The 27594-nt window shown below is 47.1% G+C and overlaps 1 long non-coding RNA gene and 1 pseudogene across 5 annotated transcripts in view; one reads left to right on the top strand and one right to left on the bottom strand.

Moving 5' to 3' along the window:
• The window catches only part of LOC309870611 (intraflagellar transport protein 172 homolog), an 89515-nt pseudogene that overhangs the window by 53693 nt on the left and 8228 nt on the right, over window positions 1-27594 (top strand). The window contains exons 3-24 of the transcript XR_014316507.1: window positions 8960-9071; window positions 9507-9546; window positions 9835-9903; window positions 10113-10192; window positions 10398-10485; window positions 11535-11749; window positions 12647-12770; window positions 13168-13261; window positions 14599-14760; window positions 15396-15499; window positions 15675-15760; window positions 16129-16147; window positions 19311-19385; window positions 20221-20388; window positions 23635-23771; window positions 23938-24045; window positions 25433-25509; window positions 25797-25889; window positions 26406-26483; window positions 26706-26954; window positions 27135-27213; window positions 27407-27527. The product of XR_014316507.1 is annotated as an intraflagellar transport protein 172 homolog (transcript). The remainder of the gene's footprint in view (window positions 1-8959; window positions 9072-9506; window positions 9547-9834; window positions 9904-10112; window positions 10193-10397; window positions 10486-11534; window positions 11750-12646; window positions 12771-13167; window positions 13262-14598; window positions 14761-15395; window positions 15500-15674; window positions 15761-16128; window positions 16148-19310; window positions 19386-20220; window positions 20389-23634; window positions 23772-23937; window positions 24046-25432; window positions 25510-25796; window positions 25890-26405; window positions 26484-26705; window positions 26955-27134; window positions 27214-27406; window positions 27528-27594) is intronic.
• Window positions 1572-5420, bottom strand: LOC309871818. 4 transcript variants are annotated; one of them, XR_014315496.1, is made up of 4 exons: window positions 5130-5420; window positions 3428-3583; window positions 2095-3260; window positions 1572-1672 (listed from the first exon to the last, which is right to left on the bottom strand). It is a non-coding gene; the product is annotated as an uncharacterized lncRNA (long non-coding RNA). The 4 variants fall into 4 exon arrangements; XR_014315497.1 differs by having other exon boundaries at window positions 2095-2166; window positions 2533-3583; XR_014315495.1 differs by having other exon boundaries at window positions 2095-3583; window positions 5309-5420.

Below are 27594 nucleotides of genomic sequence, written 5' to 3' on the forward strand. Positions count from 1 at the left end.
ATCCTTATAAGCTCAGGGACAGTCCGCATTTACTCTAATGTTCTGAGATGTGGTGAGTAAGACCATAGCCACCATGTCCTCCTCTTCGTGGCTGTAATGTAGATTTTGGTTTTGGTTATTTGTTTGTTTGTTTTGTTTTGTCTTAAATATTTTTATTTATTTATTTGGCAGACAGAGATCACAAGCAGGCAGAGAGGCAGGTAGAGAGAGGGGAAGCAGGCTCTCTGCAGAGCAGAGAGCCCGATGCGGGGTTTGATCCGAGGACCCTGGGATCATAACCTGAGCCAAAGGCAGAGGCTTTAACCCGCTGAGCCACCCAGGAGCCCCTGTACTGTAGATTTTGACAGGTTTCCTCTCAGCCTCCCCCAGGGGCCTGGCCCGTCACTGCCTTTCATTACAGTGGGCTCACCTGACCATGTTCACGGGCTGAAACCAACCAGGACTGGTAAGAAGGTGCCTGGGCTGTCCATGCCGGAGTCCACCTGGCCTGCCACAAAGGGAGCCTGATGGCAGGGGGAGAAAAAGGGCATGATGAGAGCGCAGGGGTTACTCTAGTGTTTCCTGAGGTGCAGGAGCATCAGAATCCCCGCAGTCCTTGTTAGAAATGCAGAGTTCCAGCCCCAGGGAAGATTTACTGGATCTGCCTTGGAAGGGGAAAGCTCCAGGCCTGTATTTTTAACATGGTCCCCCAAGGAAAGCCTCTGCATGGTAAAGTTTCAAAACTACCGGACTAAATTGTATGCTCCTTAAGGTCGGTGTCCTGCCCTCCTTGTGTGTCTCCTTCCGCATCTAGCATTGCTCGACCTGTTTCTCTTAGTGAATTGTTAGAATCAGTACACTGCAGTGGTGAGAGAAAATTGGGGACACCAAATCCAGTGCTTGGAATCTTGTCAAAATGCAGATTCAGACTCAGTAGGTCTTGGTGGGGGGCGAGATTCTACATTACTAGCAAATCTTTGGAGATACAGATGTTGCTAAGCAAGGACCATGCTTAAGTAGCAAAGGACAGGTCCAGGGGTCAGCTTCTTATGTAAAGAGCAAGAGAGTAAATATTTTAGGCTTTGGGGCCCCTGTGGACTCTGCAATACTCAACCCTATCGTTGTAGCATGAAGTGGCCATAGATCTTATGTAAACACAAATGGCTGTGTCTGAATAAAACTTTATTTACATAAACAGGCAGCAGCATGATTGGCCACTGTGGTTTGCTGACCCTGGGACTAGTCCATCTACCTTGCTTGTTGAATGGAGTGATACACAGGTATTCTGGAATCGGATCCTTTCCCTGTCATTCCACATTCATGCAGCTGGGTCTCAATTAGTGAGAGTAAAATCAAAATTCCTTGTGCGAACCCTTTCTGTTTTCTAGTACCCACTTCCTCAATCTATTTTCCATGCTGTTCTGCCCCCACCCCCTTCCTCCCTGTAGAATGGATCCCCCCAGGCTGTCTTCACACTCACAGAGAGTCCCACAGAAATGCCAATGACAATCACCCTCTTCTTCCCAGCGACCACCTAGGAGAGGAGGGTGGGTGAGACAGTGCCACCAGGATTCTAGGATACAAATCTATTGCATGGAGATGTCAGGGTCAGGACTGGAGAAGAGAACGGGCTTTGGCTGAATGGGGACTGTAGTGTCTTCGTGAGAAGGAACAGACAGAGACGTCTGGTTGACTATCAGGGGAAAACACAGACCTTCTTCAGTTCTTCAATCCCGTGCAGGGCACTATCTTCTGTCCCCTCCCTAGATGCCACCACAGACCCAGGAGGACAGACTCAAAGTCAGTGGCACTGGTTGGAAAGCAGAAGATCATGGTATACTAGGGAAGAAAAGGGAATGATGGAAAGATATCATTGACTGAAACACCTACTAGTTGCTGAACACCACAACAGACACTTTCTAGAGCTGGACACTCCAATTCCAACAAGGGCCAGTCAGGTGACATGAGTATGTGAAATGGGCCGAGGATAAGGCAATAAGAAATAATGGGGACCAAATCAAACTGGGCACGATCTCCACCTGAAAGCCTTAAAATTCTATTTCTAGAAAACACTATCCAGGCCAAAGAAAATATTCACAGGCAAACGTGGCTTACCTGTCACTGCTTGCAATGAGGTAGGTGTAGAGGTTTCTGTCCTAGACCTTTCATCAGGTGGTTGAAGGAGACCTGTCAGCGGGGAAGGACACCAGTTAGTGATGAAAGTGAAGGGAGCGGTAACCTTGGATTTTGACAACGAGTGTGAGGATTCCCTCAGGCCAGCGCTTAAGCCAGTCCTGCTTGGAATTTGGCACATCGAAAGCTACTTGCAGATGACAGCTTGGGGTGCATGGGCTGTAGAGACACCCTCAATAGATGGAGTGGGGCCCAGATGGGTTCCGAAGATACGGGGTTCCGCGGTCAGATCTGTCTTTGAGAAGAGAGGGAGCCAGGCCTCAAGAGGGCCACCTAGGAGCTTAGCTATGATGAGCTTTATGGTCCTGAGGGTTACCCCGAGAAGGCAGAGGAAGGAAAATCAGGGATCAGGGTACTCACCGACATGAGAAACGCCACCCTGCCAGAGTTGCCCCCTCCACTCAGCACCACCAGCTCCCACAGAAAGAAAAATTCCCAGTGTCACCAAGGCCTAGCTCCTAGCTCAGCTTGGGGGATGCACATTCCTTCTTTGTCAGCAACAGAAGAACTCCTGGGGAGACTCCTTAACCCTCCTTAACCACAAAAGGGAACAGAAAGATGCCTGGATTTGAGAACGAAACTTCAGTCTGACTCCCAACTCTGGCTGAGCTACTTACTCCAACCTTACTCATTCCAGAAAGGACCAAGAGCAGCTTTGTCATCCACCAATCACTCAATAAAAAGCAGAGCTACCCAGCAATTATTAGCTGGATATATTTGGGCAAGCTACTGTGATTGTCCTTTGTTTTCCTATCTGGAAAAAAAAAATGGAGACAATCACACTCATTTCACAGGTTTTTGCAAAGGTAATGAGTGTGAAAGCACAATGTCAATTACAGAGTGTGATGTAGATAATAGTTATTATAATTACTGTTGATTAATAAGATGACAATAAAGACACCAGAGGGAGAACTGGGAGAAAGGAGAATGGAGATGGAGTAAAATGAGAAGTGGAAGCGAAGAAAAGAGAAAGGGGGGAGGGAGAGGAGTTAGGAGGGGAGGAGACAGAGAGACTGTACCTTCAGCACTTCCTGCACTTTGCCAGCCACTTGCACCATGGTGGTCAGAACTGATTCACTATACAGTCTCTGTAGGGAGCAGGTGGGAATCAGAAGCCAAGAAAAGGGCAGTGGATTTGGGGGAGGGGGAGGAATGAATGGTGTGGTGGAGGGGCTCTCAGGTCTCAAACACGAAGGACCATTGGCATGGAGCTGGCATCTTTATTTTCAGTATCCAGGGGATGGGTCTGGGTTACCTGGTCTGTGGGCATGACTTGCCCCTCCTCCTGGAAGATCTCAGTATCACATTGTCCCAGCAATGGAACAGTTTGCTCGGCATCTGCTTTGTCGAGGTCCTGGGTCAGTGGGTTTGACTCCTCTGTGATTGGCAGGGCTGCCTCATACCCAGACCTCTAGAGGGAAGGGGCACAAGGATGCAGACAGGAAGCCCAGGCCTCACTCACGCCTCTGGATCTGGAGGTGGGAGCCGCAGCAGGCACAAGGTTTGGGGACAGACACACACACACACACACACACACACACACACACACACAGCATCCAAGGATTTAGCCTGAACTTGGTACTCTGGGCCTAATAGGGGAAGGTCAGGAAGGAAGATGGGAAGGAGGAGAGGGAAAACAGAAACCCAGGGTGGAGGGAAGTCCAGAAGAGAAATAATTCTAGGAATCAGTGCCTAGAACTAGAGCCCTAGTTCCTTTTGTTTTGTTCAGTGGGAACGGGGGAGAAGGGAAAGAAGGGGAGGGATATAAATTCTCCTGCATCCGTGGAAACGAAAGTCATACCACATGAGAGGGGCCAGTAACCTTTTTAAGTTCACTGCCCACATTGACACCCACGCTTTTCACCATTGATTCCTCTGACTCCTCCATCAACCTCGAGTTAGTTTCCAGAAAGGGACTGAACGGTGTTTTGAGACAAATGAAAGAGAAGCTCCGCTAATGGATCCTTCAGTGCCACGTGCTCCTATCCTGTGCACTCCTGTACTCCTAGTCTTCCCCGCACTCACTTTTCCTTTTCTTTCTGTCTGCCTCTGTCTCGCTGATTCGGTCAAAGTCCATAATAACTGTAAAGTGTAAATGACTTTATATTCACTCTCTGCCACTATATCCAGAGGAGGAGGATGGAAATAAAACTGAAGGGTTGGAACTCCCCTGTCAAAAGACTTATACTTTGGGCTCTGGGGCTACTTCCTTCCTGTGAAAATAGAGGCTTTCCTCTACTGCTTCCTAAATTCCAAGGGTGGGGGGATGGTGCCAGTGAGAGAAAAGCCACAGTGGGGGAAAAGCTGCAGAACCCAGAATCTGGACATCATACTCTCTGGAGAATTACAGGTCTTCTCAACTTTGGATCTTTCCAGAGGAGGTGTATGAACGCTCCTTTTTTGCATCTCAGTGTCTTTGGCATGTTTCAAGAATTTAGACCAGTAATTCTGAAAGGGACTCCAATCCAAACAGATCAAGAGTCATCATCCTTTCTACCTCACCAAGCTCCAACCCCAGGTATCACAAGACTTAACTTCATCCTATCAGATAAGCCCCGTTCTCATTGGCCCTCTGCCTTGAACCACAAAAGCATCCAGATCTGGGCAGCAGCCTTTGATCCACTGCTACCCAGTTCTGAAGTAGTACCTCTCACTGGCCACTGGCGCGGAAACACTCACATCTCGGACTCTGGACACCTCATCTCTTGGGATGGAAGTGGCACGGGGTATAGAAGCATGGCATAGATATAGGGAGCTACGAGTTCAGAATATAAAGGCTGTTTCAATGCATCAGCTCCGGGTTGATTCCCAGTTACATCGTTTACTGTTCATTTGTTAAGGGACCCCTCTAATCCCGAGTCTCCTGGCATGTGAAATGGAACTAATAGTGCCATCCCCTTCTGAAGCTGTCTTTGAGATTAAATGAGATAATGCATCTACAACCTTTTGCACGGTACCTGGCAGACGCATCCTGAGGATTCGGTTAGCTATCATTACTAGCCTTGTGATACCCCGTGCACATCATAGGGCCTATCTGGGTTCAACCCGGGCTGCTGCAAAACGTATGAAAGCAACCGCCCTGCCTTCCTCCAGGGTTGTAAGGATTAAAAGAAGTGTTCAGCCACACTTTACTCACAATCCAGGCGGGAGGAATACCGCGATGCCATAGGACCTCGAGTTTGCGGAGGGCTCGTGGGCGTGGCTTGAGCTTGAGTTTGCAAGCGACGACAGGATTGGTTGAAGAGAGGATTCGCCTCCTCTCGGTCCCGCCCTAGACCTCACTGCGCCTGCGCACGTTCTCTCGGCTTCACAGCGAAGCTATGTGGTGACTTTGCGAAGTGTGTCTCGCTGTACTCGCGTCAGCGTTAGCGTCAGCGACAGCGCGTCAGCGGCAGTCGCTGCGGCAGCGTTACGGGTTGTCAAGGTAACCAGGGGAGTTGTCGCTGATTGGTGGCATCAGAGAGACAGGTGTTCCTCTGGCAATTGAAGCACCTGAGGACCCAGCTGAGCCCTCAGGTGAGGAGTTGCGTGCCTCTTCCCTCCCCCGCCAGCCTTAACGTTCCCAGAGAAGTGGGGGGAACTGAAATCTCACGATGGTGAGCGCCTACTGTATGCGGAATCTCTGCTCGGTCGGTAGTGTGCAGTAGCAGGACGGACCGCTAACCGCGGTAGCTTTCGTCCGTTTCCTTTAACATCAGTTGTGTACGAGGCCCCGTGCTGGGCGCACATGGAAACAGCGAGCCTAAGTCTGCGCCCGGATAAACAAGCGCTTTAGGTAAAAGCCCCAAAGACGGAGTGCGGAAGACCTCACGTTCGTTCTGATGATGAAGATCTCAGATTCGGAAAAGGCTGGGCACCGGGAGAGGAACCATGCTGAAGAGAGGCTGGGTTTTGGAGGTAGGAGACCAGCACTCAAGTCCCAGTGTCAGCTGCACTTTCAATAAATGGTCCAATCCCGCTGACCTGAAGCCCTCGGCACACAGTCTCTGAGCGCCCACCCAGCGGCTTCATTTGGAAAATGGGAGTAACAATAATAGCAACCTGAGGGGTTTGGGGGAAGAGTTCACAAAAGCCTTCGCGAACTAAAAAGCCCTGTAGAATCTGATAGACGAGAGAGAACATCCAAAATAAAAAGGATAGACTCAGACAAAACTAATGATAGTATCTGCCATTAGTGAATGTTTGCTATGTAGCCAGACAGCATCATTTAAAGAGTTAGGATTGTGGTTTGTGGAGTCAGACATACGGGGATATAAATCTTTTATTTTCTTGTGGTTAGAAAAGAGTATGACATTTATTTTCACTTAAGGATGTACAGTACATGAATTTAGAAATAAAATCACGGCAGGGCTCTGGATACGAACACTTTTAGGCGCTGACACACCGGTCTGGTCCCCCCGCTGCGGGGCAGCCACAGGAGCCACACGAGCAGAGCGGCTCTCAGTGGGTCTTTGCTGTGGTTGTGAAAATCAGTTCTTCATGGGAGATGCCAGGGGCCCCTGACTTAACTATATTACAGTAAACATGAACTGTGTATGTAAATTTGAGCCAATTACTTAACTTTTCTGAACCTCAGGTTCCCCATCTGTAAAATATGCATAATCATCTCTGTCTCAGCGTTATGAAGTAAAAGGACAATGCATATTGAGCATCTATCAAACTGCCTAGTCTATGGAAAGATCTTGTTAAAGGTTAGTTATTATTCTACTCTCGTTCCCCATTGAATCCTCAGGCAGTGCTATGAGGAATGAGGAAGGCTTCACAGCGAATGTGGTATTAGGAGAATAGAGGGAAATTAGAACAAAAGAGAGAAGTGCTCATTGCTCAGGAAACTGCCCCCGAAATTGTAATTTAAAAATTCCTTTACCCTAATGGAATAATTGGAATTGAAAATCCCCTTCAGTCTTTCAAAATAAGATGTCATGATGCAGGGTAGGGCAAAGGCCCAGGATTGGCAAAATGATGAAGGAAGATGATGAGCAAGGAAAATGAGGAATCTTCAGCCCTTCAAACCTAATTTAATCAAGCAGTGGATGGGGGGGTAAAGGTGGTGGTGAGGCTATTTTCTGACTCTGAAGATTTTGATGGAGGGGAGGGGGGGAAAAGGCCTTTTAAACCTGGGACTTTGGAGGTACCTGGGTTAGGAGTGACAAGTAACAAAGTTTCAAACCAGAGCTCTGGAGCCCAAGTAATTAATCACACAATTGGAGCAGAGGCTAAATATTTTATTTCAAGGAGGGAAGTCCCTAGTGCAGAACCGTTGAGGACCAGGTGGTGGACAGATGTGGAAGAGAATAATCGACTGGGAGATGATCACTTCAAAATTGGACTTCAGAGCAGTGCGTAGTTTGGGGGGGGGTGATTAAAAAAAAATAAGCTGGTGGCAATTTCATCTTAAATCTCAACTCTGATTGTTTTACTCCCCATTCCAGAACTTTCACTAACTTTTTGCTACCAAATAAGCCTAACCCCCTTGGCCAAATTTCAAAGTATTTTTGTACTGGCCTCCTTGTTTTTCCTGCCTTACTTCTTCTGTTCTAGTTGCAAGATAGTTTCAGCTGTATTAAATTACTGTCTCTTAATGAGATTTGCCTTTGCTCCTATCATTCCTTCTACTTCAGATAACTTCCCCCATTTAACTACATCCAATTCTTCAAACCTTAAAGTTGGTCATTTAAACATAAAACGATTTCAGATTTCAGGCTTCTCCAAACTATCATCGTGCTTTGTACAGGCCTCTCTAATGGAATTTTTCCTGTTTGCACATGTTATTAGTCTGGGGCCAGGGACCGTACTTTGCTCTTTGTCTTCCTCTCAGCCCCTGACTACATTCCTTTCTCAGTGTGGTATTCAAAAAATATTAAATGAGGAGTGCCTGGGTGGCTAACTCATGAAGTGTCTTCAGCTAGGTCATGATCCAGGGTCATGGGATTGAGTCCCACATTGGGCTCCCTGCTCACTGGGAAGCCTGCTTCTCCCTCTTGCTCCCCTGCTTGTGTTCCCTTTCTCGCTGTCTCTCTGTCAAATAAATAAATAAAACCTTTTAAAAATAATATTGAATGAAAAAAAATGTATATATTGAATGAATGGCCGAAGACCAGAACCTATTAAAAAAAAAACAAACTTATCAGACCAATTGATTTTATTTCAGTTGAGCTATGAGGGAGCAAGGCCATTGCAAGGGCACATCGGTACACTTGATTCTGCATGTCACCTACAAGTGTATTTGCATTATGGGTTTCTAAAGCACCTTGTTCTCCTGGGCCAGAGTTTTATAGCCTTGGAGACCAGGATGCATCTTTTGTTTTAAGGACTATGATGTGGAGAATTGACCAAAGTCAAAGTAGAGCTAAAGGAACTAAAATGCTTTTGTCACTCTAGACGAACAGCTGGGCTTATTTTCACCCCCTCTGCCTCTGCAGGATAGAGCTGCAAAGGTGACCTGCATGGCTTGGTCCCAGAACAATGCCAAGTTTGCGGTCTGCACAGTGGACTGAGTGGTGTTGCTATAGGATGACATGGAGAGCGGAGAGAGAAATTCTCCACCAAACCAGCTAACTTGAAGGTGAAGAGAGTACTCTGTGTGTCAAACTGTTCATGGGGTCTTAGGAATCTGGAAAACTTCCTAACTTCCCCAGCCATCTGCCTAGGAAATGGCCTGCCCCGTCTTTTCTCAGGATAAATCCCTCACGCTCAATACAGTCACACAAACATCTTTTCTTCTCTTTTCTCTCCCATGTGTGCTCATGACTTTTTTTTTTTTTTCATTTCCTTTTTTATCTCTTAGTATGGCAAGAAGAGCTATATGGTGAAGGCATGGCTTTTTCTCCCGATTCCACTAAAATTGCCATAGGACAGACCGACAGCATCATCTATGTGTACAAGATTGGTGAAGATTGGTGAGGATAGAGACTGGGAGGTGGGGGTGACCTGGAAAAGAAGGGGAAGGCAGGAAGAAATGTCTCACTGGGGAAAGGGGAGAAGAGAAGATGATGGTCCAGGCTGGGACGTGGAGAGCAAAGGCCTTCCCGAGTCTGTTGCTGCTTTCCTATCTGTGCCTGCCTCATGTTGTGAGATCCCATCCCTGGGGGAATCAGCCTAAGGTCAACATGAGGACCTGTGATGGGAGCCCTGGGTGACACAGCATCTTTGTTCCTGTTCTAAAACTGCTCGGGCTCCATTTTATGCCTCCTTTCAAGGCTCTTATGGCAGGGTAGGCAACATTAGGGGGAGCAGGGAACGTATCATGTCTTTCTTCCCTCCCCCCAGCATCACGTGTGGCACTTTCTATATGAAAGTGTTTTTAATGTGTTTTCCCTCCTTTTATTTGGCAGGGATGACAAGAAAGTCATCTGTACGAAATTCATCCAGACGGTAAAGTTCAGACCTGTCTTGGGGAGATTTGGATGAGCAAACCTATATCAATATAGCTACCTGTAAATGTAACCGGAAGTTGCATTTTTAACTTGTCCATCTGACCTTTCCAGCTGAGAGGATGGAGGATGGTGCTTCGAGGCGCCCCTCCTCCTTGCTTTCCCCCCATGAGCCCGGCTGTGTCCTCTTCTCCGCTGTAGGCGGTGGCATGTGGCAGGGGTTCAGTTTGTTATAAGTGTGCTGGGCGACATGGACAGGGTTATCCTTTTCATGATTTCCTCCTTGCAGAGTGCTGTCACCTGTCTGCAGTGGCCAGCAGAGCGGCACATCATTGTTTTTGGACTGGCTGAAGGGAAGGTAAAGTAGGAAGAGAAAACAGGAGAGGCTGTGGGTGGGGTAACGGTTCTGGAGAGAGAAATACAGTTAAATGTCTCCCTTAGGGTCAAGTTATATATTGGGGGAGAAAATGGAAGGACCGGTTTTTTGTTATTTCTTTTTCTTTCCTTAGGATCTGGGTGGGATTGAAAGGAACCTAACCAGACTTGTATCCATTTTCCCATTTTCAGGTTTCTTTAGCAAACACTAAAACTAATAAATCATCTACCATCTATGGGACAGATTCTTACGTGGTATCACTGACAACAAAGTGAGTAAGGAAGAGCAGTATCCCAAGCTTGGAGACGTAGGAAGAAGCGATGGGGATGTCGGGGCTGGGAGACTATAATATGGAAGATGGGGAGGACTGGTAGCAGGGAGCCCAGGTAGGGTAATGTTTGACACAGAAGTGTGATTTCTTGGTGAGACAGTCATCTCTTTCTTCTTCTTCCTCTTCAATTCACTCACTTGTTTAGTTCCTCTGGGAAAGGAATTCTCTGTGGTCATGCAGTTGGCACCATTGTTAGGTATTTCTTCGAAGATGAAGGCTCTGGAGAGTCACGGGTAGGACTAAAGGATGCTGTGAGATGGGGGTAAAGAAACCCAAGATCCCTCCTAGGGGAGGTTGAACATTAAGATTGAGGTGATTGGCGGGGGCACATTTAGATGCAGCCACAGAGAAGATTTTTATTCGGGAGGCCACAGCTTAATATTTGTGGGCAATGAGGAATCGAGGGGATAGGATTCTGAGAGTAAGGGAAAGTGAAAATTATTATCTATGTAAAAAGTGTGTTTATGTGTATAAATCATTTAAAAAAGTCATTCTCAAGAGAGAAAAGGGAAAGGGTGGGGGATACAAGGAATGTTTATGTTTTACTTTATGTAATTCTCTATTGTTTGAGTAACTTTCCTTAAGAATTACTCTTAGAGGGGTGCCTGGCTGGCTCAGTTGGTGGATCATGTGACTCTTGATCTCAGGGTTGTGAGTTTGAGTACCATATTAGGTGTAGAGATGCCTTAAATAACTAAAAATTTAAAAAAAAGAAAGAAAGAAAGAAAGAAAGTAACCCCTTTCTGCCTGGATGACTTTCTCCAAACTAGGAAAAATCCGGCCTTAGCCTAAAGCACTCTCCTCCTGAAACTAGGGACTCTCTTCTTCCCTTTTGACTCCAACCTAAAAATGTGACATTAAAGGCAGGAAAGAGAAATTCGTACTTTATTGGAAGCCAAAAGAGATTAAAAAAAAGAATTACTCATGTAATAATTAAATTTATTTCTTCTGTAAAGAAAGGTCCATGTGGACCTACCCAGTGTTAGATAATGTAGGATATGTCCCTTTGGGGGCCTTATAGGTTTTACTAAAGACCTCAACATACAAGCCTTTTCAGGTTTCCTCTTGCGGACAATGTCAGATGTGTGTGTGTGTATGTCATACATATGTGTGTAAGAGTATAAAACCTAAAAACAGTTTGTGAACTTCTCTAGATTAGGATGTGTTAGGGTGGGAAAATGTTGGAAGATTTATACAGGGTATAAATATTTCCTAGAATGGAAGAACCTCTGGCTGAGGCTGTCAGAGTCAGAGCGATTGGAACCCTTTACTTCTGTCTTAGGGGAAGTCGGTTATCCAGCCATGCCCGCCCTGTGCCTTTGCTTGGGCAACCAACAGCATCGTGGCTGCAGGCTGTGATCGCAGAATTGTAGCCTATGGAAAGGAAGGCCACGTGCTACAAACTTTTGATTACAGCCGTGACCCTCAGGAGCGGGAGTTCACCACTGCTGCTGCAAGCCCTGCGGGCCAGTCTGTTGTGTTGGGAAGTTATGACAGGTGGGTCCCTTTCCATGTGCATCTTCTGCCTACTTTCCCTGTGTACACCTTGCTCTAGCCCACTTATTTTCAACCAGAGTGGGAGAATGGTTGGAAAGCAAGTGTAGGTTGAAAGAGATCCTCAGGTTTTAATTCACTCACTTCCCTTTTCCTGCTCCCACCATCTGTTGGGACTCTGGCAGTTCCACAATACACCAGGATTTTGTGTCTCTGTGCCTCTGCCTGGGACTCCACAGTGGAATTCATCTCCACTCTCTTTGTATTACCGTTGCCTCTTTTCAGACCACTGGCTCAGTGTTTGTCGCATGATATTACACTTTGGTGTTTATAGTTACCTGGCTAAACTGAAATGCCCATGAGAAGAGGGCCTATTCGTTTTTGGGTTTTTTTTTTTTTTTTAACACTCCAGTGGCTAAATTAGCATCCAGTACATAATGTATGCTTAAGTGTTTGGTGAAGGAAGGAAGGAAGAAAGGGATGGATGATGGAAGGGTGAATTAAATAAATAAAATAAATAAAGGGCCCCGGTCCCCTCACATCAGCTTTATTAGTCCTGTCCTTTTATCCCCTTTGATGCCTTCTGGGTCTCTTCCTTCTGTTTTCTGTTTCTTTTTCCTTCTTTCTCCCTTGCTAACAGCTCATTTTTCTCACCAGCCATGATCTCCTTTTGTTTTCTCCACTCCTATCGCTCTCACCCCATTTTACTTTTGGCTTGATTTTCCCACCTTCCTTCCTTTGAACCTTTGAGTCCTCTCCTATGAGATTCCCTAGCATGTGTGTTCTCTCTCCCTTCCTCTCTTCTCTACTACAGCGAGACTCATTGCCTTCTGTTACACACCCATTTCCACCCTTTTGCTCAGTCTCCATCTCTTCTGAAATCCACCTCCTTAATTTCAGACTTCGGGTACTCAACTGGAGCCCTCGAAGAAGCATCTGGGAAGAGGCAAAGCCCAAGGAGATTGCCAACGTATATACCGTCACTGCCTTGGCCTGGAAACGGGATGGCTCATGACTCTGTGCGGTGCATTTTACTAGTAATCCCTTTCTGCCTGGGTGACTTTCTCCAAACTAGGAAAAATCCGGCCTTAGCCTAAAGCCCTCTCCCTGAAACTAGAGACTCTCCTCTTCCCTTTTGACTCCAACCTAAAAATATGACATTAACGGCAGGAAAGAGAAATTCACACTTTATGGGAAGCCAAAAGAGACAAAGAATTCTGTAGGCAGGGCTGATTTCTCCCTTTCCTCCCATCACTATCCTGGCGTCCTGTGAGTGCCACCTCTTTCCATCTGGTACTTCCCAAAACTGCCAGCCCTTTTACTGCTAACTCTTTCCTAGATTCTAGAACGTGGGTTTCAAGGGTGTCTCCAGATATCCTTCCGATGCCTGTTACCTTTTATGTTGTCGCTTTCCCTTCTAGGGCACACTCTGGTGGAGTGGAACAGTTTGACTGCTGCCTCCGGAGAAGCATTTACAAGAATAAGTTTGAGTTGACATGTGTGGGACCTAGCCAGGTAAGCAGCTGATAGCCTGCTGCACCAAAATCTCCTTCTGGACACTGCCACAGTGCCAAATTGAACCCCTGGCAGAGCTGCTCTGGAGAACAGAGTGTATCAGGCAACTCTTTGGCAACTTTCCTGTTGTAGCCCTTCCAGCTTATTGTAAGAAAAGATTTAAACACCAAATTGAAGGGGTACAGAGATCGCCACTTCCATCTTCCTGATTTAAAACATTACTACCTGGGGCGCCTGGATAGCTCAGTCTTAAGTGTCGGACTCTTGATTTCAGCTCACGTCATGATCTCAGGCTTGTGAGATCAAGCACCCCGAGGGGCTCCACGCTGGGCATGGAGTCAGTTGAAGATTTTCTCTTTCCCTCTCCCTCTGCCCCACCCATGTCTCCATCCCTCTCTAAAACAAAACAAAACAGAAAAAGCTTTATTACCTGTATGTTGTTAACTGGGGAGTTTAGAATTATGCAGGTGCATGACATTGCTTTAGGGCCTCTGAACTCACCGTGTATGACATTGCAAGGTAATTTCTTAGTTCCTGAGCCCACTTTTCTGTTTTCTCTCCCTCTGTCCTCTTTTCCTTCCTCTTTATTATTCATTGGTTCCTTCATTCTTTTTCTCTTTTTAAAATTTTGTTCACTTACTTGACAGAGTGTCCGCACAGGAGCAGGGGAACGCCAGAGGGAGAGGGAGCACCCGTCCGTGGGGCTGAATATGGGCCTGATCCCAAGACCCCAAGATCATGAACCGAAGGCAGATGCTTAATCAGCGGAGCTACCCAGGCGCCCCCTCTTTTTTTTTTTAAGATTTTATTTTTAAATAACTGTACACCCCACATGGGGCTCAAACCTACAACTGAGATCAAGAGTTGCATGCTCCTCGATTGAGCCAGCCAGGCACCCCAGTTCTTTCATTTTCTGTCCATTCTCTATACATGAGCACTATTAGGACCGAGAATACAAAGATAATTGTCTGTATTCTGTTGTTCCTTAATCAGGATCATTTTAGCAAAGAGGTATATGAAATGACAGTATGATCAGTATATACCACGATGAAGTAATCACAGAGATTTTCACAAGAGGTACAGGAAGGTAAGGAGAGTGATTAGTTTTACCCCGTATGTATTATATATTAGCATTGAAGGAGATAATCTCTGAAAACATTTTGTATATCGTAAAGCACTGTGTGAATGGGAGGTGTCATTTTTACCAACAATAGCCTAGGCTAGGTGAGGAAACAAGAGACTGCCTTTGTTTAACACTGTAGAGGTGGACACGGCAGGTTCACCCCTCTTTGGGGTTGAGGGAAGCCTCAGGGAGCTCAGACTTGTACCTTACCAAGGTGATTGTGAAGAACCTGTCATCAGGGACCCGGGTGGTACTCAATTCACACTATGGCTACGAGGTGGAAGAGGTGAAAATCCTCGGAAGGGAATGTTACCTGGTGGCCCACACGTCAGACACGCTGCTGCTGGGGGACCTGAACACTAATCGCCATAGTGAGGTAGGAACCCCAGGCGAAGGGGTGGGGAATGGAGCATCGTGAGCTGCTACTTCCGGGGAGCCCCGGTCCCTAAGGGGGAAGATCTCTAAGGAAAAGCTCTAAGATGCTGGCGTTGGGGACCTGGTGGACCTGGGAGTGAGACCCTGGAGATTTAGAATCCTGGAATGGGAATTCCCACTGTTGGACTGTTTTTACAGCATCTCTCAGAAGCCTAGAAGCCTAGGGCAGAATGTGACACAGCACCCCACTTGTGGAACATCAGGGCCTTCCTACACTCCTTCTCCCTGCTCCCTACCCCGCCCTTCTCTCAGCGCTGTCTTGGATACTTACCCACATTGTTCTTATGTCCTCTCCCTCTTTTACGGGTGGCTTGGCAGGGATCTGGTGGCAATGAGAAGTATTTCTTTGGAAATGAAAATGTGAGTAGAGCTTGATTGACTGACCATCACCATCTCAGTAAACCTCCTAGTTAAGAGAGAGCAGAGAAAGAAAGGAGGGCGAGATAGGCAGAGGAACAGAATAAAGAGAAAAGTGGGGGTCACTTTGCACTGACGAGACATCTCCCTCTACTACTGTTGCCCGTGCAGACTTCCTCATGCAAACTTCCCACCACGTGACAGTCCCTTCATCCCCAGGTGTGCATGATCTTCAATGCTGGAGAGCTAACCCCGGTGGAATATGGGCGTCATGATACCTTGAGTTCTGTGCGTACTGAATTCATGAACCCCCACCTCATCAGGTAACCCCACAAGGTTCTCTAAATTTTTGAAACCCAAAAGAAGTCCCTTCTAACCTCTAACTCCTGTATCCTCAAGACTAATCTAAAAACTTCATCCCCTATGGTACTTTGGGCCCTCACTCAACATCCTGATGACCCAAGTCCATTCTGCCTTACCTCACCCTTCGTGTTTCAGTGTCCGTAATAATGAGCGGCATCAAGGAGGCATAGAAGACAATAAGAAATTGGCTTATCTTTTTGATGTTAAGACTATTGCTATAGGTAAGCCTCTTATAATTTTGATAACAAAACAGATATTTATAGATGCTTCCATATCACAGGGGTGTGTAGAGTGGAGAATGCAGGAATCTGAGAGGCACCAGGTAAATGTATGGCCCTGCTCTCACAGAGGATGTGGGAAGTGTTCTAATCCACGTGTGCTAGTCTGTGTCTAGCTGTAGAGATACAGATACACTGTTAGGCATATCAGCTTGTCCCTGTAATTATTCATGTTCTTTAGACATGTATCTTAGGGCTAGGAATTGTGAACTGTAGAGCAGAACCATCAGTAAATTTTTGAACTTTCCTGTTTAGACTTAGGACATAGGATAATGGACTGTTTGAACCGGAAGGGGACTTATTTTCTGTAGAGTTTGACATTGGTAGCCAGTGAGGACAAAATTTATTTGAATTTCACAAGTGTTCACATAAATAAATAGATCTTATTTTACATATTAATAATTAACTCTGGGGACACCTGGGTGGCTCAGTCAGTTAAGAGCCTGCCTCTGGCTCAGGTCATGCTCCCAGAGTCCTGGGATCAAGTCCCACATCAGGCTTCTTGCTCAGCAGGGAGCCTGTTTGTCCCTCTGCTTTCTGCTCTTCCTGCTTGTGCACTCACTCTCTCTGACAAATAAGTAAAATCTTTAAAAAAAAATTAACTGTATCATGAAATGTTTCAAGCATAGAAAAATGTATTTAGAGCAGCACAGTATTCCCTATGATGTATAGAGAATAGCGTATCCATATAGCGTCGTTAAGAACAAGGGTGTAGAGTCAAACGTCCTCACTTCTGCAATTATACCTGTGCGATCTTAGGTCAGTTTCTTAACCTTTCTGTATCTCAATTTCCTCATCCACAAAATGGGGATAAAAATCGTACCTACCTTATATGAAAAGCACTTAGACTAATGTCTGGCAAATAATAAGCACTTAATAAATGTTAGCTATTAATAATATTATTATTACTTGTGTACCCATTCCTAGTTTTTTTTTTTAAGATTCTATTCATTTATTTGACAGATGAAGATATCAAGTAGGCTGAAAGGCAGGCAGAGAGAGGAGGAAGCAGTTTCCCCGCTGAACAGAGAGCCTGATGCAGGGCTCGATTTCAGGACCCTGAGATCATGACCTGAGCCGAAGGCAGAGGCTTTAACCCACTGAGCCACCCAGGTGCCCCTAGTTTGTGATTTTTGAGGTCTCGTTAAGAAGTTTCCCTGGGGTGGGGCGCCTGGGTGGCTCAGTGGGTTAAAGCCTCTGCTTTCGGCTCAGGTCATGGTCCCAGGGTCCTGGGATCAAGCCCCGCATTGGGCTCTCTATTCAGCAGGGGGCCTGCTTCCCCCTCTCTCTCTGCCTGCCTCTCTGCCTACTTGTGATTTCTGTCTGTCAAATAAATAAAAAAATAAAATCTTTAAAAAAAAAAAAGTTTCCCTGGGGCACCTGACTGACTGAGCCAGAGGAGCATGGGACTCTTGATCTCAGGATTGTGAGTTTGAGCCCCAAGCTGGGTGTAGAGTTAAAGAAAGAAAGAAAGAAAGAAAATTTTTAAAAAAGAAAAATTTTCCTACTCCCTCCAATATTTTAATATTTTTAGATTTTGCTTGTCACCTGAATTAATTTTTGTGCATTATGTGGTTGTGGCTCAAATTTTACTTTTTCCGTGTTTAACTGTTTATTGGAAATTCGTTCTGTACTCACTGATTCATAATGTCACATCTTATAAATCAAGTTTCCAAATACATATGGGTCTGTTCTTAAGATATTTATACGTTTCACAACCGATTGTTGAGTTGTAATGGAAATGGTGTAGTGTGGCGGCCCATGTTCCAGCGGCAGTAATGAGCTGTGAGACTTTGGACAAGTCATCCCACTACGCAGAGCTCATCTTCAATAGTATATAAAATGACAGAGTTCTTCTCTTAACCTTTTTCCTAGTGACCCCTTTGAGTATCTAATTAAAATGATAGATCCTGGGACACCTGGGTGGCTCAGTTAGTTAGGCGACTGCCTTCAGCTCCGGTTGTGATCCTCGAGTCCCACTTTGGGCTTCCTGCCTGGCAGGGAGTCTCCTTCTCCCTCTGACCCTCCCCCCTCTCATGCTCTGTCTCTCTCTCTCTTCATCTCAAATAAATAAATAAAATCTTTTTAAAAAAATCATAGATCCTTTCCCAGAAGAATATACATAAACATATAATTTTGTGTATAATTTCAAGGTGTCCACAGAGATAGGGTCCCACAGCTCTAGTATTCTGTGATTCTGCTTATAAATTGAGACATTGAAACATGGCTTTATCAAGTTGGCTTTTAATTAAAGGAAGTTTTATTTTTAAGTTGGTCTTCCCAGTTGTAGACATCAGCTGGCATTTGGTCTTGAGCTTCAGCACGGATCACGGCGGGACGTTGCGCATCGGTAATATATACAAATAAGAGCTGTGAATGCGCCGTGTTCAGGAGACTCCCTGAAAGCATCCTAGCCAGTTCTTAAGTGTGATCCTGTCTTACATTGTCTGCAAAATTCACACCAAACTAAAAGACTTATCCTCAGTACTCTCAGCCTGACTTTAATCAGAGGTTCCTTCTGTTTTGTCTTTGTGCCTTCTCTACTGTTTGCCCCTCAAGGCTCTTACAGCATTGACACTCAAAGTGCAGGGAGCTCCTTGCATGTTCATGGAGGTCATTTCATCCATCAGCTTTCTCTTCGTGGTTGTGCTGGAACTGGGGCTCTTCCTTAAAGTGCTCAGTGCTGCCTTCCAGAGGATTTCTTGAGTAACTGATGCCGGTTGCTCTGATGTGTTCTGATCTGCTATGAGACAACTCCCAAGATCCCAGAGAGGAATCTCATTTTTTTTTTAATTTTTTTTTATTTGACAGAGAGAAATCACAAGTAGATGGAGAGGCAGGCAGGCAGAGAGAGAGGGAAGCAGGCTCTCTGCTGAGCAGAAAGCCCGATGTGGGACTCGATTCCAGGACCCTGAGATCATGACCTGAACCGAAGGCAGCGGCTTAACCCACTGAGCCACCCAGGCACCCCCGGAATCTCATTTTTTGATGGATGTGGACCTTTTGAGTTAGCTACAGAGTTAAACAAATCTCTACAATTTTAGTAGAGATATAGTATTGTAAGCATCTTAGCAAAATTATGTCATATTCCTCATACTCTACACTGATGTAATAATTCTTTTTTTTTTTTTAAAGATTTTTATTTATTTATTTGTCAGAGAGAGAGCGAGTGAGAGCGAGCATAGGCAGACAGAGTGGAAGGCAGAGTCAGAGGGAGAAGCAGGCTCCCTGCGGAGCAAGGAGCCCGATGCAGGACTCGATCCCAGGACACTGGGATCATGACCTGAGCCGAAGGCAGCTGCTTAACCAACTGAGCCACCCAGGCGTCCCATGATGTAATAACATTCTTAAAGCCCAACGTAATCATCAAAGACAAGACTTTTGCAGGCTTCCTTTGTGTCCTGTATATGATTATGTGGAATCTGTCCTCTTAACCCTGTCTCCTTTACTCTGTCATGGATCTGACTGATGGCTACAACACTGGCACCATCAGCCACAAGAGCCGTGTGGATTGGCTGGAACTTAATGAAACGGGGCCAAGCTTCTCTTCAGGGACTGGAAACTTCGTGTAAGAAGAGTTACTAAGGCCTTAGCAATTGAGTAGTCCTTAGAGGATCTGGTACTACCTGCTGCCAGGGATTGCGGGGGCAGGATGGGCATAATTTCTTGGTTCAGTATGTCATTAACATAGCAAAAGGCACAGAAGAATCAACATTGTGTCTGATAATCACAGCCCATCTGTTACTGTAGCCCATACCTTAAGAAGATGGTATTGTGATGGCATCAAAGCCAAGAGGGAAATTTGGGAGCTGGTTTCTCTGTTACTGTTCACAAGTCTGTGCCCTCGTGAGACTGCCTCACCCCCACTTGCCTGGCTGAACTTTACCCACACCTGTTGCAGCATTCATCAGCTACATGTACCCCACAGCATACGGCTGGCTCGACAGTCTCCCCCGAACTCTTTATTGACTCTGATCTCAATATGGTATCACCAAAGAGCTCCACCTCGAGGGCAAAGAGACTGGTGATTTTTCATTTCATGTTCATTGTGATGTGAAAGCCACATCGCCGATTTCCAGACCATTTAATATGCGTGGTGGCCTTACTTTTGTGATCCAGTCTGGCAACTCTGGCCCTGAGTTAAACTCTAAGAACAAAAGTCTGACCTTCACCTAACTTAAATTTCTGGGTGTAGCTCTGGGTTTACTTGGTCATCTCTTAAGGCCAGAGTCAGGATGTACCAAGTCAGCATAAACATCGAGCATTGCAGGCTGGTGAGCTTTGAAATTCAGCATCTGCCTGACTGGTTGGTCAGCTCACCACATTTCGTTAGAAAAATGGTTGATATCAGAAGCCACCCCATAGCCCCCTCTGATTGCGCTGTCCACCTCTTCCTTCCGCAGTTGCATCTATATGATATCGAAAGCTGCTCTAAGACGATGATCCTCAACTTCTGCTCCTGCGTGCAGTGGGTCCCAGGAGGTGATGTGCTGGTGGCTCAGAACCGAAACAGCCTGTGTGTGTTGTACAACATTGAGGCACCCGAGAGGGTCACCACATCCTCTCTTAGGGTACGTCGGTGCCAGGGGACCTCAGACATAGTGTCCCACCACTCAGTTAGGACCCTGAGGAAAGTCCATAGGTTATTTGGTTTTCTCTGGCTCACCACACATCATCTCTGTGTTAGAGTAGACAAGTAAAACTTACATCCTTCCCTACAGTGCGCGAGGCCCCAGAACCGTCCTTGTTCAGATTCCTGACATTGTGTCCTGTCCTCTCTATTACAGTGGCCCTGGGAATTCACCAGGTCATAATGAGTTCTCTTGGGCTGGAAGACCCCCATAGTGGAGGCAGTTCTGTCAGTTCCTGGGTGAGGATTCTCTGTTGTAAGCTGTTCAGAGCCCTTTTTTAAAAATCAGTCTGAAGATCAGTCACCTGTCCCACCAGCATCACGTACATTCCAGTGACCTTCCAGAATCTGGGAGGGAAAACAAGAGAGGCCCCTGTGCTAGGCTAGGATGACTGGTGTGGGTACAGAGCGAGCATGTGATAGTTCTTTTTGCCTTTTTTCTATATCTCTTCTTTCCCTCCTTTCTTTCCTCATTTTAGAAATTAAGTTTGGCACTTGGGGGTTGTTTTGTCCTTTTTTAAAGACATTTTTCACATTTTTGCTTTGGAGGTCATACATTTGATTCCTATAGTGGTTTCCCTTGGAAGTTTACCATACCCTTAAATTATTCTGAATAGTTTCAACTTATTTAGCATCTGACCCCTGGCAAGTGCTACAAGGACCCGAACGTTGATTACCTCCCCTATGCCATTATTGCCCAGTATTTTTTTATCCCCAAAGTGAGACGTTATTCTTTTACACAGCTGGAATATGGTTACATTTGCCATCATGGTGCCAGTTTCTCTGCTCACTCTTTTTGCATTGCTGACCTTTGCTCTGGAGTTTCCTCCTTGAGAGAAAGTGTTTCGAAGATGAGCACTCCGTTTCTGAAAATTACCGAAATGGAATGATCTGAAAATGTTTTTATTTGGTGTGTTCTTGAAAGAACAGTTTGACAGTTTTTCTTAGTCTTTTGCAAATACTGTCGTCCCATTGACTGACCCTCTTAGTTCTGAGAAGTTTATTCACAGCTCCTTGTGTTGTCTTGTTGCTTTCTTTCTTTCTTTTTTTTTTTTTTAAAGATTTATTTATTTGTCAGAGAGAGAGCGAGCGAAAGCGAGCACAGGCAGACAGAGTGGAAGGCAGAGTCAGAGGGAGAAGCAGGCTCCCCGTGGAGCAAGGAGCCCGATGTGGGACTCGATCCCAGGACGCTGGGATCATGACCTGAGCCGAAGGCAGCTGCTTAACCAACTGAGCCACCCAGGCGTCCCATTGTTGCTTTCTTTTTTTAAATATTTTTATTTATTTATTTGACAGAGAGAGATCACAAGTAGGCAGAGAGGCAGGCAGAGAGAGAGGAGGAAGCAGGCTCCCCGCTGAGCAGAGAGTCTGATGTGGGGCTTGATTCCAGGACCCTGAGATCATGACCTGAGCCGAAGGCAGAGGCTTTAACCCACTGAGCCACACAGGCACCCTTCAAACTCTCTTTCTCATCCTCAGAACTCTAATTAGTATGTGTTCCCTTTCTTGTCCTGTCTTTGTGCCTCTATAACCTCTTATTCTTCCTTCCTCCTCACTCTGTGCTACATTCTGGATAATTCCTTAAGAAACATCTTGCAAGGGGTGCCTGGGTGGCTTGGCCCTTAAGTATCTGCCTTTGGCTCAGGTCATGATCCTGGGGTCCTGGGATCGAGCCCCTGCATGGGGCTCCTTGCTCAGCAGGAAGCCTGCTTCTCCCTCTCCCACTCTCCCATCCCCTTGCCTGTTTCTGTCTCTCTTTGTCAAATAAATAAATACAATTTTTAAAAAATTATTGAAAAAAAAAGAAACATCTTGCAAGTCAGGGGTTCACTTTCACCATTGTCTCATCTGCTATTGAAATCACCAACTGAGTTTTCTTCAAATATTGAATTTTTCATACGGTTTTATTTGGTTCTTTCTCTAGTCTGCCTGGTCATTTTTTCTAGTATATTTGCTGCTGAAGTGAAACAACCTGGCCATTTTTTATAGTCTCTTGTCTCTTGCTTAATTTTTCATTCCATCTCTTAGGTCTTTAAACATTTTACAGTTCTTTCATATTCCATAACTGGTTTCTTCCGTAATTATTTTTTAAAGATTTTATTTATTTATTTGACAGAGAGAGAGAGAGAGAGATCACTTGTAGGCAGAGAGGCAGGCAGAGAGAGAGGGAGAAGCAGGCTCCCTGCCAAGCAGAGAGCCCGATGTGGGGCTCGAACCCAGGACCCTGAGATCATGACTTGAGCCGAAGGCAGAGGCTTAACCCACTAAGCCTCCCAGGTGCCCCTCTTCCGTAACTGTTACTTTTAATATTGGAAATCCTTGGAGGGCCACAAGTGCTGTAGTTCTTGTTATTGTTTACTCCTTTATGGTGGTTAACTTCTATGTTGGTACCTTTTTTTATTGGGGGGCTGACGTTACATTGGATATAATTTTTAGAATCCCAAGGGCCTAACATGAGCATGTTTTCCTCTAGAGATGATCAGTGTTTGCTTTTGCAGGAATCGGGCATACTAATGGCTTTTGTTCCCTTTCCTGAAGAGAGGATCCCAGATTTCATGACTAACACATTCTCAGAATCGCCCCCTCATCCTGCTGGAGGACCCCTGCTTTATTCACCCGCTGCTGTGTTTGCATCAGGGCAACTGTACCCTTTCCGCTTGCTCCCCTGTTTTTTCCTGCTCGGGTTTTAGCTTACTGGCCTTTTCCTTTTTATGTTTTCCTTTCCTTTTCTGTTTTTCTCCTTTTCTTTCTCTTCTTCCCTTCCTTCCTTTTCTTCCCTCCCTCCTGCTTTTCCTTTCCTTTCCTCCCCGCGGGAGACTAGGAAGCAAGCCTAGCGATTTCTTCAGGTGACCTAAGCAACGAAGGTATGCAAAAGTACGGCCCAGGTTAAAGTTGTATTTTAACAGGACTCAAGCCGGAAGCAGAAGTGGTTGCCCACTTTGTCAGTTTACCTGCAGGCATTAGTGCGGGCACAGCTCTGAGTGTCCCGGAAGCTGAGGGCGTCCGTGTAGATAAGGGCTTCTTACCTGCTTGAAGGAAACGAAACGCCGGGCAAACAAGGGCCACTGGGATTCCCTCAGCGTGTACACGTTGGGGTGGGGGGGGTAAGGCCTGTCCGTTCTGCAGTGGAGTCGGTGGAGACACTAACCTGGAATTCGGGTGGGGTGGGGGGACTGAAATTTTACAGGGTGATGTGGTAGGTCTGGAGCGGGGCGGTGGGAAGACCGAGGTGATGGTGACCGAAGGTGTGACGACTGTTGCCTACACGCTGGATGAGGGCCTGATCGAGTTTGGAATGGCCATTGATGACGGCAACTACACCCGGTGAGGGGCTGGGCTGACAGCCCCGGGAGGTGGTGGGAGAGGCTGGTTCTGAGGCTGGAGGAGCTGGGATGGGCCCGACAACTGGCCCCGCCACCCCTGCCCATCGCCAGTACTCCTCTGCGCCCTGCTGCGCCTGCACTGTTGCTTTCCTTCCTTCTCTCTTCAGGGCCACAGCCTTCTTGGACACTCTGGAAATGACCCCAGAAACAGAGGCAATGTGGAAAACCTTGAGCAAACTGGCACTCGAGGCAAGGCAGCTCCGCATCGCGGAGAGGTGAGGCAGACCAGAAGTGAGGTGCGGGCAGCTAGGAAGGATGGCCAGAGGCCATTTTCGGTGTGGGGGGGCGGGGTGTGTGTGTGTGTGTGAGACGCTCCTCCCAGTGCTGAGGCACCAGTCCCCTGCCCTTACAACCAGTAATACCTTCCAGGTAGTTATTCCAAACATTCTTCCATCCCAGTTTATAAGATTTTTTTTTGCTTTTGCTTCCCCTATGTAGGTCCCCCTTCAGAGTTTTCACACCCATGCCCTCCAGTCCAGGTGTTGACGTGTATTTCCGAATGCAGCATAGGGGTATAGTTAGTAGGACAGTCTTGGGATTTTAGACTCTTTCGAGTTATCTGGCTCCATTTAACAGCTTGTATAACCGTGGGTTAAGTGAGCCTTGCTAAACCTTGGTTTCTCAATTTCCTCTCTGTAAATGGGAGGAATGATAGCATTTACCTCCTGGGGTGGTAAAGAAGAATCATAGGGGCAGTGAAGAAAGTAGGAGAATTCTCAGTGCTCAGTAAATGTCAGCTGCTGCTGTTTTGCCAGGAGTCCTTTTGGGTGCTTCCTTTCCCATGGCCCTACAGCTAGACGACCAGCTCGTCATAGGGCCCTGACCCAGTGTCTTCAGAACACATCCTGAAGCTCTTACTGTCCAGCCCAGAACAGACCACACCTCTCCATGCAGTGTAACAAAAGCCTCTTAGTCTCACGGATCCTGTTCTTACACACCTACCATCCATTCATCCCACAATAGCTGAAATCATGTGTTATACCATAAATCAGATTGTGTCCTTTATTTGCTCAAACCTTCCAGTAGCTTACTGTTCTACTTAGTATAAGATCCACAGCCCATGGCATGTCCTAACTCCTTACAATATTTGGCCTCTGCCCCCTTCATCTTCCAGGTACCCACGTGCCCGTTAGTCTCCAGCCACACTGGCACCCCTTGGGCCCTTTGAGTGTCTCAGACTCATTCCTGCCATGGCACCTTACATGTGCTCTTCCCTCTGCCTGGAATAATTTTTCCCCATCTTGCGCGACTGACTTTTTCTTGTACTTAGGTCTTGGCACAAATGTCATCTCCTCAGATAGGCCTTCTCTGAGTTCCAGCTGAACTAGCCCCCTCCGTTACAGTTTATATGTACTATCACGCTATTCCATTTCACTCTTCTTTCTCTGGAATATCTTTGTTTGCGTACTAACTACTTGTGTCCCCCAGAAAGTAAGTTCCCTGAGAGTGAGGCCCTCATCCGCCGCCGTATCCCCTTGTGTCTCTAGGGGCAGAAATGGCGCGCGGCACTTCACCGAGGCTCAGTGTTCGGCTGCTGGGCCGGCGCGTCCACACTGATCCTGCAGTGATGCTGCTGTTACTATGATTGCTTCCGCCCTGTAGGTGCTTTTCTGCTTTGGGCCATAGAGCAATTCCTGCATGAGACCAGTGAGATTGCAGACCAAGTGTCTCGGGAATATGCAAGTATTATCCTCCTGAATTATTCAGTCTCTCAAGCTGAGATTTCTCTTCACGCCCAGCCCCACCACCCCTGGCTTTCCAGCCATGGCTTGCGCGCCTCCACCTTCGAGTCAGACCGCTCTGGAATGGCTTGCCAGACCTCATCCTTTAAGCCCCATGAAGGTTTTCAGCTTTCTGGTCCTTTAGCTTCGTCGTCTCTGTGGCCTTCCTGTCTAATAAGCTCACATAGTCAGAATGGCTCCTGCAGTGCTGACAGGATAACCAGAGCCTTCTTCCTCTCCCACAGGGTGGAGAAGGAATGGACTTTTACCAGGTCCGAGCACGCCTAACTGTGCTGGAGAAGAACTACAAGAAGGCTGAGATCATCTTCTTGAAGCAGGTGATGGGAGCAGAGGGGCCAGATTCAAGAGGGGAGCTGGGCGGGAGGGGGAGTGAGGCAGCCTGAGGGGAGGAGAGAGCTCTGGGGGAGAGCTTCTAGAAAGGTTGCAGCTAAAATGTCACTCCTTCCTTCTGGCTCTGCTCTGCATTAGTCCTTACAGTTATGTCTTTATAAGCTGTCTGCTGCCTCCCCATCTGCCGCCTCCCCCACCCCAGAGCCTGCCCTGGCCGTGCTTGTGCACACAGGCAAATCCAGGGTTTGTGGGGCCCGAAGCGGATAGAATTTGAGGAGCCCTCCTTAAGAAATAATGCCTTGGAAGGGGCCTATGCAAATAAGGTGCCCTGGGGCTTAACCTCCTTCTGCTTTCACGATAAATCCACTGCTTGTGCATAGGTCAAGGGTGAGGCTTTCAGTCCCCTAGGGCTGGCATCATACCCGGGCTGAGGACAGCCTGCCGATCCCTGATGCTCCTCTCACTTCTTGGTGTCCCTCTCTCCTCTGCCCGGGTTCCCCTAGAGTGCCGTTGAGGAGGCTATAGATATGTAGCATGAGCTGCACCGTTGGGATGAGTGTATCGCTGTGGCTCAGGCCAAGGTACTAGCAGTTCTGTCTTCTCCATGGGGCTCGCAGCTCAGTTCCACCAATATCCGAAGCCTCTTCTTACCAACGAGGCTATAGGAACTGAAACAGGGTTGGTCTGGGAGTTGGCACGTTGGTGACCAGGAGGCTTTCTGTTGTTACAGTGGGATTGGAGAAGCTTGGGAAACAGCACAGGAAGGAGGGAGGTGACTTGTCTTGCCTCTCTTGCATGTCCAGGGGCACCCAGCCCTGGAGAAGCTGCGCCGCAGTTACTACCAGTGGCTGATGGACACATAGCAAGAGGAGCGAGCCGGTGAGCTACAGGAGAGCCAGGGGGATGGACTAGCAGCCATCAGCCTCTACCTCAAAGCCGGGCTCCCTGCCAAAGCTGCCCAACTGGTGCTGGCCCAGGAGGAACTGCTAGCTAACACCGAGCTGGTAGAAAACATCACTGCAGCCCTAATCAAGGGGGAGCTGTATGAAAGGGTATGGCTGGCTTCCTGTTCCTGTCCCTCCTCTCCAGGACTCAGCGCTCCCTCCTACCCAGCGGAGTCCTGGAGTGCATAGCCCCCCAGAACTGGTGGCTGAGTCTCCACCTTTGGGGGCTGCTACTTGATTCTCAGTGTAGTAGGGTTGTTGTTGTAGTCACGTGGTATGTGTCAACAGGCAGGTGATCTCTTTGAGAAGATTCGAAACCCAGAGCGGGCCCTGGAGTGCTACTGTAAAGGCAACACATTCATGAAAGGTACTGCCCCGGACAACCCAGCCTTCCTTGTTAGAGTCTTGCCCGAATAGTCCCCCTGCACCAATTTTGTGCACCTGTTCTGGTGGATCAGCTCAGTTCTCCATCCCTCCACTTGTTACTTATTTTCCACACCCCATTTCCCGGAGTCCCATCCCTGGAAGGCTTAGCTGAGTGCCCTCTCTGTCCCTGGCAGCGGTGGAGCTGGCTCGGTTGGCATTCCCAGTGGAGGTGGTGAGACTGGAAGAGGCCTGGGGGGATCATTTGGTGCAGCAGAAGCAGCTCGATGCAGCCATTCATCACTACATTGAAGCCAGGTAGAGGGGTGCAAAGGCGACTGGGTGTGAGGTCCAAAGTGATGGGGCAAGTAAGGGCACCGAGGCT

This window comes from Mustela nivalis, assembly GCF_964662115.1.
Source record: "Mustela nivalis genome assembly, chromosome: 8".
Lineage (NCBI taxonomy): Eukaryota > Metazoa > Chordata > Mammalia > Carnivora > Mustelidae > Mustela > Mustela nivalis.